The 15,137-nt window shown below is 47.3% G+C and overlaps 1 non-coding gene across 1 annotated transcript; it reads right to left on the reverse strand.

Annotated features, from left to right (window-relative positions):
- Positions 1-9,469: 9,469 nt before the first annotated feature.
- Positions 9,470-9,542, reverse strand: Trnat-ggu (transfer RNA threonine (anticodon GGU)). The gene has a single exon. It is a non-coding gene; the product is annotated as a tRNA-Thr (tRNA).
- Positions 9,543-15,137: the final 5,595 nt, after the last annotated feature.

Here is a 15,137-nt window from a genome sequence, read left to right on the forward strand (position 1 = left end):
ACACCATTCCACGTTTAAAAAATTCTGAAACACGCACGTGCGCTAAAATATCCATACCCCGAATTTCGGTATGCAATAGAGCAAAAACTGCAAAAGCGCGCCTATGAGCGCATCACCCAGGCCGACGGAGCCTTATCTGGGCCGGAGAGCGGGTTATCTGCCCAGCTGAGCGGCACCCACTCCAATTATCTCCACCGCTCCAAATCACGTGGCCCTCTGACGTGAAATAAGCGCTGTACTCCCCGCGTTCCCGATCGTGCCGGTTTCGGTTTTTGCTCATTTGCATACCGAAATTTGGGGATGGATATTTTAGCGCACGTGCGTGTTTCAGGACTTTTATTGAGGATTCAGTATGTACAACGTTTGTACATACTCCCCTCTTATCCTTTGGAATTGTCGTGCGTTACCATAATACCCCATTCGTGTTGAAGACAGCGCCGCTGTCGAAACGTCGAATACCCCCTCTTAGTTTTCAATAAAGTCCCCCTTTTATATTTTTTCCTGTACAAGCACCGTCTCCACTTCTGATTCTTATTGAATATCTTCATTTTTCGTGGTCAACCGCATTCCTTCAATTATATATATATATATATATATACATATATATCTACTGCGTTAATAGATGTACTAATCTCTCATTGCGATGACTCTATTAACGAACTTTCTCGAGAAGCGAAAATCATCCACGATACGACGACATTATCCGACGCCCATCAAGAAGAATTGTCAAAATTTTGCAGGTCCCGTGAACAGCTCGTATCGAGAACTAAACACAAAAAGCTTGCCAGGGACGGAGTATGCTCACCTATTTTAGCTGATAATAATGAAACGCCTCCAGAAAGTATCTCGGTAAATAAACACCCGGTCACCTCTACTCAATTATTACTGCCCCAACTTCAACGTGATCATGATGGTGAATTGGACGGTGCGGCCTCTTCCGTCCAACAACGTGTAACTGTATCACAAAACGTTGTGAACTTGTCATCCCGCACCCTCACCGACTCAGAATTCTCACTTCTGAATCGGGGTCTGTCATTCTGCCCCAACAACGCTAAACTAAATGAATATCAACTCCATCTTGATTTGGACAATTTCGCAAGACGTATGCGCCTAAAAGAATATTTTTTCGACAAACCTAACTCCAATCCGAATCCCTTTAAACCAACTTCTGATTTCACACCCGATGCCAACCGCGACAAAGCCCTGGATATGTACATCAAGGCTGTTCAAAGGGATGTACTTGACGCACACAACAATCCATCTAACCGCAAAACTAAACCAAATTTAACAGCAGCTGAGCAGCGCAGCCTCTCCGACTTACAGAACTGTGGCGATATCATTATCAAAAGGGCAGACAAGGGAGGGGCAATCGTAGTGATGGACAAACAGGACTACCTTAACGAGGGGTTCCGACAACTGGGCTGTAACACGTTCTATGAGCCGCTTGACAGTGATCCAACAGATAAGATAGCTGCCGAAATCACCAAAACCCTAAAATCCCTAAAAGCGCGTGAAATAATCGACTCCTGCCTATATGAATTTCTAGCCCCCCAAAACCCTAAACCAGGCAGGTTCTACATGTTACCGAAAATCCATAAACCAGGAAACCCAGGGCGACCTATAGTTTCCTCAATCGGCACCGCCACGGAGAAAATTTCTAGCTTCGTTGACCACCTCCTTAAAGATATACCTCCCCGATTACCCTCATATATTAAGGACACCAACCATTTCCTCGAAATACTTAGCAAATGTGAACCACCCAATGCAAGCTTGCTTGTAACGCTAGACGTTACCTCCCTTTACACTAACATCCCACATGAGGATGGCGTGCTAGCAGCGAAGGCGGCGTATCTGAAGTACTCCGATCGCGCGGTTGACCCATCTGTATTACCAACTCTACTCAACTTGATCCTCAAAAATAATAACTTCGAATTTGACGGCCGCCGCTATCTACAAATAAATGGCACAGCTATGGGAACCAAGATGGCACCAACGTACGCAAATATTTTCATGGGTGCACTAGAGGAAAAATTTCTAGCCGTGCGCGACAAAAAACCTAGTCTATACAAACGCTTCTTGGACGACATATTCATGGTTTGGCCACACTCCGAAGAAGATCTCACAGGATTCATTCGCGATTTCAACCTGGTACACCCCGCCATGAAGTTCACCCACTCCTTCTCGGCAACGACTGTTAATTTCCTAGATGTAAAAGTAACCTTAACCGAGAAGGGCTTTTCCACTGACCTGTACCGAAAGCCAACTGATGCTCAGCAGTACCTTTCCTTTAACAGTTGCCACCCGCGCCATACTAAACTCGCCATTCCTTATAGCCAGGCACTCCGATACAGGAGGATCTGCTCGGACGACGATGTTCTAAACAAAAACCTCGCGGAATTAGAGCAGACCTTCGTTAATCGTAATTTTCCACCCAGTCTAGTAAGAGATGCCCTGTCCAAAGCACGACAAACAGACCGGAGGAACTTATTCGGTAAACGCAACGACGAACCCAAGGGCGACCGCGTAAACCTTGTTCTTACCTTTGGTGCAGGCGCGGGTAATATTAACAGTATCCTCCACCGCCACCATAGCATCCTTCTGCAATCTGAACGGACACGACAAATATTTGCCGAGAAGCCACGAGTTACCTACAGACGTGCCCGCAACCTCCAAGATAGACTAGTCAACTCCAAAGTTCCCAAACCATTAACACCTACGGCGGGATGCCATCCATGCAATGGTAAAAGATGCCAAATATGCAAATCAATGCAAAGCACGGCAGCGGTCAAGAGTACAAACTCCGACTTCTCCCTTAAAATCAATGGCGACTTTGACTGTAACTCCAGTAACATTATTTATATCATTCAATGTACAACGTGCTCCGCGCAATATGTAGGTCAAAGTAAAAATTCATTTAGGATTCGATTCAATAACCACCGATCAGATGTTTCGAAAAAAGGTAGCCTCCCGGTTTCTCGCCATTTTAGTCGACCCGGTCATTCCATTAATAACGTCGCACTTTTTATTTTAGAGTCAAATTTCACATCCGATCGCTGCAGAGAGCAACGCGAATCGTACTTGATCTACAAATTCCAATCTCTAATAAATGAGGATAAAGGAGTGCTATCAACTGTAAGAAGCATATCCGGATAACTTTTTTTCTGTATGTCCTCGGAGTGCCCGCTGCCTCTTTTCTTCTTTTCTTTACAGCTGGACACAATGACTCTAAGAACACCCCGGACAACAGGTTTTCAACGAGCGCGACCCAAGACTCTGACACGTAATCTCCCCGGCCGATGACCCAGGAACCTTCCGGAATCTTCCAGAACATGACTCACTGACGATGCCTCGCAGTGGAATTGTACCAACTGTGACGACACTTTTGTAACCTCTTAAAAGACCTTGTACATAGATTTTCGTCTCAGTCCCGAAGAAGGCGGAGCTTCCGCCGAAACGTAGACTTCCCCAGACCCTTAGTTTAAATGCCAGCTTAATAAATAACTTCCCCTACTCCCTACTTCAGTCTCTGGTGTCTTTTCTCCCCTATCTATATATATATATATATATATATATATATATATATATATATATATATATATGTTTACAGTTCAGGCGTGCCACAATCCCAGCTGTGGACGGCCGTTTCGAGCTTCTTGGCTCTCATCGGCACAGCGTAGGGATGTGACACGCTCTTGGGTCGGCACAAACACTGTGTCTCAGCAAGACATCAATGTTCCAGGGTGTTAGCAATACCTCTGGAGGCCGCAGTGCAAAGCCAGTAAGTACAGATTACAAATACAAAAATGAGCAAATGCTCCATGGCTGCACGTGAGGCATATGTTTACAGTTCAGGCGTGCCACAATCCCAGCTGTGGACGGCCGCTTCGAGCTTCCTGGCTCTCATCGGCACAGCGTAGGGATGTGACACGCTCTTCGGTCGGCACAAACACTGTGTCTCTGCAAGACATCAATGTTCCAGGGTGTTAGCAATACCTCTGGAGGCCGCAGTGCAAAGCCAGTAAGTACAGATTACAAATACAAAAATGAGCAAATGCTCCATGGCTGCACGTGAGGCATATGTTTACAGTTCAGGCGTGCCACAATCCCAGCTGTGGACGGCCGTTTCGAGCTTCTTGGCTCTCATCGGCACAGCGTAGGGATGTGACACGCTCTTGGGTCGGCACAAACACTGTGTCTCTGCAAGACATCAATGTTCCAGGGTGTTAGCAATACCTCTGGAGGCCGCAGTGCAAAGCCAGTAAGTACAGATTACAAATACAAAAATGAGCAAATGCTCCATGGCTGCACGTGAGGCATATGTTTACAGTTCAGGCGTGCCACAATCCCAGCTGTGGACGGCCGTTTCGAGCTTCTTGGCTCTCATCGGCACAGCGTAGGGATGTGACACGCTCTTGGGTCGGCACAAACACTGTGTCTCTGCAAGACATCAATGTTCCAGGGTGTTAGTAATACCTCTGGAGGCCGCAGTGCAAAGCCAGTAAGTACAGATTACAAATACAAAAATGAGCAAATGCTCCATGGCTGCACGTGAGGCATATGTTTACAGTTCAGGCGTGCCACAATCCCAGCTGTGGACGGCCGTTTCGAGCTTCCTGGCTCTCATCGGCACAGCGTAGGGATGTGACACGCTCTTGGGTCGGCACAAACACTGTGTCTCTGCAAGACATCAATGTTCCAGGGTGTTAGCAATACCTCTGGAGGCCGCAGTGCAAAGCCAGTAAGTACAGATTACAAATACAAAAATGAGCAAATGCTCCATGGCAGCACGTGAGGCATATGTTTACAGTTCAGGCGTGCCACAATCCCAGCTGTGGACGGCCGTTTCGAGCTTCTTGGCTCTCATCGGCACAGCGTAGGGATGTGACACGCTCTTGGGTCGGCACAAACACTGTGTCTCTGCAAGACATCAATGTTCCAGGGTGTTAGCAATACCTCTGGAGGCCGCAGTGCAAAGCCAGTAAGTACAGATTACAAATACAAAAATGAGCAAATGCTCCATGGCTGCACGTGAGGCATATGTTTATAGTTCAGGCGTGCCACAATCCCAGCTGTGGACGGCCGTTTCGAGCTTCCTGGCTCTCATCGGCACAGCGTAGGGATGTGACACGCTCTTGGGTCGGCACAAACACTGTGTCTCTGCAAGACATCAATGTTCCAGGGTGTTAGCAATACCTCTGGAGGCCGCAGTGCAAAGCCAGTAAGTACAGATTACAAATACAAAAATGAGCAAATGCTCCATGGCTGCACGTGAGGCATATGTTTACAGTTCAGGCGTGCCACAATCCCAGCTGTGGACGGCCGTTTCGAGCTTCCTGGCTCTCATCGGCACAGCGTAGGGATGTGACACGCTCTTCGGTCGGCACAAACACTGTGTCTCTGCAAGACATCAATGTTCCAGGGTGTTAGCAATACCTCTGGAGGCCGCAGTGCAAAGCCAGTAAGTACAGATTACAAATACAAAAATGAGCAAATGCTCCATGGCTGCACGTGAGGCATATGTTTACAGTTCAGGCGTGCCACAATCCCAGCTGTGGACGGCCGTTTCGAGCTTCTTGGCTCTCATCGGCACAGCGTAGGGATGTGACACGCTCTTGGGTCGGCACAAACACTGTGTCTCTGCAAGACATCAATGTTCCAGGGTGTTAGCAATACCTCTGGAGGCCGCAGTGCAAAGCCAGTAAGTACAGATTACAAATACAAAAATGAGCAAATGCTCCATGGCTGCACGTGAGGCATATATATATATATATATAATGCAGAAAAAAAGCCATTAAAGAAACAAATAAATGATACTACAGTCGAACCCCGTTTATCCGGACGGTGCCGTTCCCGGCGAAATCGTCCGGATACCGGGGCATCCGGATAAATGAAACGACCGAATAGAAACGTCCTACAGAGCAAGGTTTTATTAAAACACAGAAATCTCGTCAATGACAGCTGTTACATAGTAGTGTAGGCACTCGATTCCTGCAAACTTTTGCTAATTGCATAGAGTTGAGCCACGCTGTTGCGCTGCTCGAAGAATGTCAGTGCGGACGCAAAGTGTCAATGTCGGAGCCTTGTTTCTCACTGGCGTCATCGGCACCGTCTTGCTGCACATCATCGGAGGCAACAGCAGCAATCACACAGTCATCAGTCATAGCTGCACACGCGTCATAATCCTTATCAACGTCAACGCAGTCAGAAACGGCAGCATCATCTACGGCAGTCGCAGTGAGCCTCTGCATCAGGGATCGCAGCTCAGCTAGGGGAATGTCTTCATCGGCCAACGGGCCGTAAGCAGCAGGCCCTCAGGTTGGAGTTTTCCCCTCTAGAACCGGACAGTTGCTCGAGATATTTCCAAATGACTCGACTGGTCAACGTGACCCAACGCACACAAATAGAAAAGGGGGGTCATCGTGCAGGGTTGTCTCCCCTATGGAGGAATCTAGGTCCCTGACGTGTGACGGGAATAACCCCAACACAGCGAAAAGGGTGACGAAGCGGGGTTAGCGTCTCCTCTTACTCACGGAAGTCCGGATAACTAAAGCTGGATTACAGCAATTTTTGACTCTCGTTCCCTGGAATTCTTGTCCGAGTTCGGAAGCTGAAGTCCGGATAAACGAGAACAAAACACATGGAGGAAAATCCGTTCCCGTGCCTTTTGTCCGGATACCGCGGGATCCGGATAAATGAAGTCCGGATAAACGGGGGTCGACTGTATACGTGTTTGAAATTCAAACTTACAGATTAACATGGCTTCTATGGCTGCACGCAGAGAAACAGATACTCATGGAACGATGCGGCAGCACCAGAGGACACGTGTTTCGCCGTGTATGCGGCTCGTCGGCCCTGGGTAGCTGCTCATCGTTCCGAATTGGCAAACCAGGGGTCACTCAGCGAGCGATATACACCTCAGTCAGTCCACAGTCACCCTCCCAGGTGTATATCGCTGGCTGAGTGACCCCTGGTTTGCCAATTCGGAACGATGAGCAGCTACCCAGAGCCGACCCGACGAGCCGCAAACACGGCGAAACACGTGTCCTCTGGCGCTGCCGCATCGTTCCATGAGTATCTGTTTCTCTGCGTGCAGCCATAGAAGCCATGTTAATCTGTGAGTTTGAATTTCAAACACGTCTAGTATCATTTATTTGTTTCTTTAATGGCTTTTTTTCTGCATTACAATTCACTGGCTTGCACTGTGGCATTGAGGAGTGCTCAGTCACCCTCCCAAGTGTATATCGCTCGCTGAGTGACCCCTGGTTTGCCAATTCGGAACGATGAGCAGCTACCCAGGGCCGACGAGCCGCATACACGGCGAAACACGTGTCCTCTGGTGCTGCCGCATCGTTCCATGAGTATCTGTTTCTCTGCGTGCAGCCATAGAAGCCATGTTAATCTGTAAGTTTGAATTTCAAACACGTCTAGTATCATTTATTTGTTTCTTTAATGGCTTTTTTTTCTGCATTACAATTCACTGGCTTGCACTGTGGCATTGAGGAGTGCTCAGTCACCCTCCCAGGTGTATATCGCTCGCTGAGTGACCCCTGGTTTGCCAATTCGGAACGATGAGCAGCTACCCAGGGCCGACGAGCCGCAAACACGGCGAAACACGTGTCCTCTGGTGCTGCCGCATCGTTCCATGAGTATATATATATATATATATATATATAGATATATATATATCTTGAAAAGTTGGAGTTGGGTCGGAAGGCTACGTAGTTATAGTGAACCTTGAGATAAATGGGAAACAGGAGACGAAAGTAGGGGAAGTAACAAAAAAGGGTTTATTAAAACTTAAAAGTTATGAAAGTTAGGACCGATGTCTACGTTACGGCGGAAGCTCCGCCTTCTTCGGGACGAAATAACTAAATGTGGCCACGAGGCTGATAATGGGCTTGACAATGACGTCATGTACGGTTGGGGGAAATTCCCGCCACCTGGCGGTTGTCAATGGGGAGAATTCCAGAGTGCTTTTGTGTCAGGTCCAGGAGTGAGGTCATCGTCCTTGTGGGTCAGTAGGGTTCTTGATCCGGCTGAAACGAGAAAAGGCAACAGGGTCTTATCTAGGTAGTTAAACGTGTTATTGTTGACAGCATGCCAGGGTCCTCGTTAATGGCCGATCGGAATTTGTAAATTAGGTAGCATTCCCGTTGTTCCCGGGAGCGGCCGGAGATAAAGTTCGACTGGCATTGAAATGGCGGTATGTACCCTTGTGCTCCCCCGATCATATAACAGACGCCGCCCTTTCATTGACAGGCGTAGGGAGTTTCAGTGCAACCCACGGGCGCACGCCTTCAACCGCCAGCTGGTCCAGCTATGCAGGAGGTCCCGCGACCTTTTCTACCTCGACCACGGCTTCTACCGACGACGTCCAACCCAGGTGCTTGCGGCGGATGGGCTCCACCCAAACTTCGAAGGAGTGCGGATAATGAGCCAACACCTCCAGGACCTGGTCCCCCACCTGCTTCGACAACTTCCACCACGCAGAGCTGACGCCCCGGTCATCCCGGATCAAGTGTGGCCCACCCCACAAGAGGCAGCCATGCTGGGACGAAGACACTCCGAACGGACATCGAGGGCACGTAAACAGGACTGACTAACCGCCGGTGTGCGTACCTTTTCTAATCCAAATGAGCCAACTCAGAGTACCAAAGCATTTTTCAAAATCCGACAATTAAGCGACAAATATATACGTTACAGTTCCCACCGTACCACACTGCAAGTCTATAGAGATCATAACAAATTTCCTAGGGGATTCGCGATTAAGCTGCAGCCAACCTTCCCCCTGAACCACGCCCTTCAAAAGAAGTGGAATGAAGCCCTTAGCAACGCCTCTACTGCATTTCTAGAAGTTCTGATAGCCCACTGTGAGGAAACAACTGCAGAAATATCTCAGCAAGCTAAAACTATCCGAGATACTGTCACCCTTACTGGCGCGCATGAGTCAGAATTGGCAGTTCACTAAGAACTTGGAAGAAACGGTGAATGACACCAAACAGGTTAATAGGGTTTCCCCTCACGGTCCCTTATCTCAAGTGTGTTCCTGATTTTGTGTAGCACTAATAAACAAACAAACAAACGTAAAAAAATGACAAGGGACCGGATAGTTCCTGACCTTATGTCTAAATATAACGCGAATCTCGCAGGTAGAAGTAACATAATTACTCCCTCGTTAGATTCCCAAGGTGAAGCCGAACACTGTAACAATCTAAATCCTAACGCTCATGACAACACAACCAATACGACATCTCAAAATGTTGTTAATTTGTCGTCCCATCCCCTCAGCGATTCTGAACTATCACTTCTTAGCCGTGGGCTTTCATTCTGCCCAAATAATAACAAGGTAGACGAATACGAGAGAGAAACTGATGTTCTGAGGCTGGAACACATAGAAGGGACAGACACAAACAAAGCCTCAGGATGCCTAAGAAATCAACGATGAAAGATGAAGGTCACTGAAAAGGTTAGCCAGCTGTAGGGATCGAACCTACATCTTCTGGATTACCGGTCCAGGGCTCTACCAATTGAGCTAAGCTAACACGCCCCTCCAGCGACTTTCGGGGTGCGTCATCTGAAGGGACGACAAACCAATCACTCACTCTCGCTCACCCTCCTTTCACTCTTACATTTTTGCTCACTCATACGCACATTCATACGACGGAAATCGACGCAAGCGGCACCTGTTGAACAAGAGAGAAACTGATGTTCTGAGGCTGGAACTTATGTGTTACGTGCTGGAACTTATCAGCCTCGTGGCCACATTTAGCTCTTTCGTCCCGAAGAAGGCGGAGCTTCCGCCGTAACGTAGACATCCTCCCTAACTTTTATAATTTTTAAGTTTTAATAAACTCCTTTTTTGTTACTTCCCCTACTTTCGTCTTCTGTCTCCCATTTATTTCAACTATATATATACGAATCATAAATGATATATGTATAAAGATATTGCCTTGTGCTTGCTATGAAAGCACGGCACCCGATACACAGAAGCTCACGTCTTCGTACTGGCCATTCTGCTCGGGAATCATTCCGTCCACACGTCAATCCTATGCACATCATACACGTTAAAATGACAGTTTCTTTATATTAGAATTGCCAAGACTATTCATACAAATACAGGACAAATTTGTGTATTCTGCCCTCGATAATCTGACCTGCTAATGGGTTTCGGATGGCGCACGTCATAGCTGATTCCCGAATTTCAGGATGACTCATGATCCTCTTTGTGGCAATGGCCAATATACCTGACAGGGCAGTGTCCCTGGTTTTCTGGCCGTTGGGACGTGGTTCAACGGATAGATAGCTAACAGCCAGAACTAGGAAGCAAACATACGTTCGATCCGATAGATGACGCTGAAATAAACAGGTTAAAAATAAGGCGCCGAAAAATCCGTGGTGTCGAGTTCCTGAGTGCCGAGGTAGTCATCGCTACAATACAGTTCCCTCTTTTCATGCTCGGTAGCTGAAAGTTCCACGCTGCTTTTTTCTTCTTCTTTTTATTCTTCAACCTACTTGCTACATTCGGGCAGAACTCTTCTAATCAGCCCCATGGGTTTGGACCATCATCGTGTTTCAAGCACTCAAGTACAACTTCACAAAAGTACATCGCAATCTCAGTAACAGAGAACTTATGGGTACATGGGTACATAGAGTACATGGATACAGTCATTCCCATTCACAGAGACTCTTCGGGCTAGTTTGGTTATTGAGTGGCTTCACTGTGTGGGGAAAAGTGTCAATATATTTTGTGTTAAATAGAATTGCAAAGATAGAGAGTGCCTGTTACTGCATAATAAATTCTTTAGTCATTTCGGAGTACTATTGCTCACTCCAATGCTGCATGGTTAACTGTGAACCGAGATCAAGGGTTGTGAATATTTGAAGCCAAGGCTCAAGTCTTTCTTTACAAATGTTAGTTGGTGACATGATAATGAATCAGTTACAAGTACTCCTTCTAACGAAACAGAGTTAAGTACTGAATCCCAATCTCGGTTCAAACATTAATTGACATTTGGAAACCTGGTCAATATCAAGTATTAAAAGGTTATGAACCCAGTTCAGCTGAACTACACTGATGAAAATTATCTTATTTACTCCCTATACTATATACAATACACAAATATAATCTACAAATACAGATATGCCCCAAGTTGCTTAATCATCCAGGAACAAACTAATAATTATAATATTATGTGTCCGAAAAGAAAAAGCAATGAGAAAAACTTGCAGCAAGCAAGAAATGAAAATTTGCTGGCATCAATATATATACATTTCTACAAGTCTGCAGGAACAAAGCCCATATAGACATCTGATGGGAAAGCATCCCTAATAGCATACACGGCGCAGGCAGGAATAATCTTCCTATGGTGCTTTCTCAGAGCACCTCATATCCATCTTGTGAATTGCCGATAGGCGATATAACGAAATTTAATGCAGAAGTAAGCGTTTTCTGTTCAGTTTGCCACAAAGACCACACGGCGCTGCCGTGTATGTTGTCATACTCTTCCGTTTGTCGGATGTATCTAAAAGACACTTGCAGGACTTCGGTGTCAAGGCACAGTATTTCGAAATATTCGTTATTTGTGATGCAATTGTCTGTCTGCTTTTTACACGCATTTACCTTTCGGCAGCACAAACGCTCGTCCGCAGTATCCATCGGCTTGCATTTCCCACTTGAATACCTGCACGACGAAACACAGCGCTTGTTTCGGCTTACACAAGTGCTTCTCCCTGATACATGTAAATTTCAGTAATCAGTCCGTGTGCCCGGCAAGATCAGCTACAGGTGAGGAGGACGCGGTGACTCCGGTAAATCTGCGGGCGGGGAATCTGCTGCTGCGACGGACACACTTCCCGGCATGCTATCGTACGAACAGAAGTTCTGTGCGAGCGATAGTTCTAGAATGCGGAGTTCTAGCGCACTCAGGTTCGGGAGGTTTGACATTCTGTGACGTATAAAGTGGTCACAGATACCCAATGCCACTTTCGTTCTCGCCGGATTAGCGAGCGGAAGTGCGCGTATTACATACTTGCCTTCGGGAGAGGAAAATCAGTTGCGCTGCGCACGCGCCAGCAGAGACGTCACGTGTCGTTCTTTGCCGCCGCCTAGCCAGTGGAGTGCAGCTGTAGCTTCCACAGTTTCGCCACGAAAACCACCGCCCCCCCTTGACCACGTGATCATCCGTAACGAATCACGACAAAATAGCCAGAAAACGGCGCCAAAGAGCGCGCGCTGGCTGATCGAACTGCGCATGTGCGTTGCGTGCCCTCTCCACACCCTCTCACACATCTTCTCCCCCCCCCCCCTGTTCCGAGCGCTTCGCCATGTCATCTGCTAATATTATCGGGAAGCAGAAAATGAAACTCCAGAAGACGAAGGAATTCACATGTACAAATTTATTGACACGGTAAACATATACACAAGAAGCAACATATGAATGCAAGTAAATCTACACGATTATTACAGAATACTGCAGGATAAATAGAGAATAAATAGTGCCGAGCAACAGAAAGCGTGACTATCATATTATACAATCCTTAAGGGCACCTATTCATTTTGGAGAAAGTAGGTATTATTATACATATCTATAGCACGTGATGAGTCGCAGAAGCCATCCGCTTCATCCCAGCACAACTGTCGAATTGTCTGGTGACAGGGGCCACATGCTCGCGGATCGCAGGGCCACGAACAGCTGTCGGTGTCTGAATGAAAAAAAAAAAAAAAAAAGGGAACCTGTTAATAATATGGTAAACCCGAGCACAGGCAACGTTAATTGGCTGAATACGCTATGTAAGACATGCCAGCGTTACGCGTCTAATGTCGACTAATGCCAAAATTGGAGGAGCCCTGCGTACGCGATGCACGCTGTTTTCCTTTTCATGCACACCAGTGTATTAAACATCAGACACATTCAAATAGCGGAACAAAACGCAAGAAGCAACGCCACGAAGAATCATCAGCCAGATCATGACTGATAACCGGCAGAAACTTATGTAATACGGGGCAAAGCGTACCTCCATGCACACAGTTAGGCGACAGTATTAAACGTCTGATCACTGACATGCATCATACGTTCGTCCATGGCTCGAAGATCTCCGAAATCCACGAAACGAAATCACCGCCTGCTCACATACGCAGACGTGAGCTACACAACGGTCAGACGGGTCGGCGCGTCGGCGCCTCGGAGAAACGAACGCGGGCGAATCCACCGGTTAAATGAGCCTCAGCCAATCATGATCGAGAAAGGTCACGTGGGGGACCGAAGCCAATGGAAAGTAAATAGCCGGAATTTGGCGGGAAATGCCAGCGGCGACATTATTTTTGCGGCGGCGAAACCGGCTTACTGTGCCTCCTCTGGCCTAGCTGTCTGCTCGCTTTGCGTGCGCATGCGCTAGCAGACAGAGGTTTGCATGAGGATGGATTTGTGGTATTGGTATTGTGTCGTGAAGCCAGCAAAGTAGCCTTGCTGAATATTCCGTTCCAGCTCCTCGCTGGACGTCCGTCGATGTTCACCAGGTGAGGGAACGTTTTAGTAACGCCTGCGAGTAGCATGTTCGGTTCAAAAGATGAGGGCGACAAAATTGTTCCATGGGCCGCTCTGTTACTGCAGATTGCAACAAATGCAAGTCCACATTTTCTCAGCTGCACTCTCCTAGCCCAGGCAACAGCAGCACGAGGTCAATGTACACAACTTCCAAGCGAATTAAGGCTGTGCTCTCCGCTCCTTGTTTGCGCGCTACCATCGAGGGATGGCAGCACCGCTGCGAAATTGTTTTCTTCATATTTTTTTCCCTCGGCGCTGGGGGCGGAGCATCCCGCTTGCGCATGTCCTATGTGTCGCTGTCGCAGATCGCAGTGGCAGTGGCTTTGGAGGAAATTGTCTTCTGTCTCTCGCGCGGCGGTCTTTCCGAAACCTTCGCTCGGAGGGAACGTGGCAACGAGGCTGGTTTCACACAAGTTTTCATGTGCCGAGCACGAGCATATTTATGTGTATGGGACTGTTCACACAACTGCTGCTCTCAATTCCATATGTTTCAATGGGATCCGTGTTGCGTCTGTGAGGCGCACAGACGAGAAACTCTCCTGACGCCGCTATTGCGCCGAAACTTTTCTCGTTTCATTGGCGCCTTTTCGTTTTCTGCAATGTGCAGTCCAAGTTGGCGGACTTTGTTTTCGTCGGCCATGACGTCGTGCATGCGTCCAGCGTGTTACATCAACCCTGGGCTCGTAACTCAAGTTTCTGCTCTGCGCATCACATTCTCATTATGATCATCATTACAGATCTCATAACAACCCCTGTGAGCCATGGGGTAGTGGTCCAATATTGTAGTGTGGAATTTCCTCAGTCATCATCATCCCGTATGTGTTGTTGTGGCTGTTTGCAGACTTGAAACTCTGGAGCTTGAATGATTCGGGAAATATTCTGATTTTTAGAGGGTGGAATGAAATGGTGACAGTATCAAGAGAGGGGGAATATACGCATACCGCTGCTTCAACAAAATGCAATAGCCTTGGTGGCCCTTTGAGAATCGTTCTTTCGAACACACGACCAGTAAGTGGGATCCCCTAGGCTTGTGATGTAAGGCTGTAGATAAAAAAAAAAACAATCGGTGTATAAAAAGGTACAATCGGTGTATAAAAAGGTACAATCGGTGTATTTTTTTTATGCTTCGCTTTTTCTTTTTTTTCACGCTCCTTGCTCTCCTTTATGGAAGTGACGGTTTCCTCCTAGTAAGCGCGGAGCCGTCGAGAGCAAGCGGGTTGCGGCCTGACCTTGAGGTATGATTCACGTATCGTTTGCTCCTACATTTGTCGATGCTTTTATTGTTTTTAGTGGCGGCGCGTGCGCGAGATGTGGCGTGTATGGCTCAACTGCTCCGATCGTCTCGGCTGGTTTGTGATCGCTTCGCAGTTTTGCTGACCGCTTCGGGAACGGCTTGAAGTGATAATACATTTGGACTTGCTTACAGAATGAGGGACGCTAATTGGGGAGACGGAACTGAGCAAAGCCGAGCGACCAACTTGTGTCTGATTTTTCGTTCTTCGCAATTTGGGTGATGATAACATTGTGCACAATTACAGCATGCGGATTAGGCGATACAAATCTATCAAGTAGCTATGCGTGGCGTATTACAGA

The sequence above is a fragment of the Ornithodoros turicata genome, chromosome 5 (genome assembly GCF_037126465.1).
Source record: "Ornithodoros turicata isolate Travis chromosome 5, ASM3712646v1, whole genome shotgun sequence".
NCBI lineage: Eukaryota > Metazoa > Arthropoda > Arachnida > Ixodida > Argasidae > Ornithodoros > Ornithodoros turicata.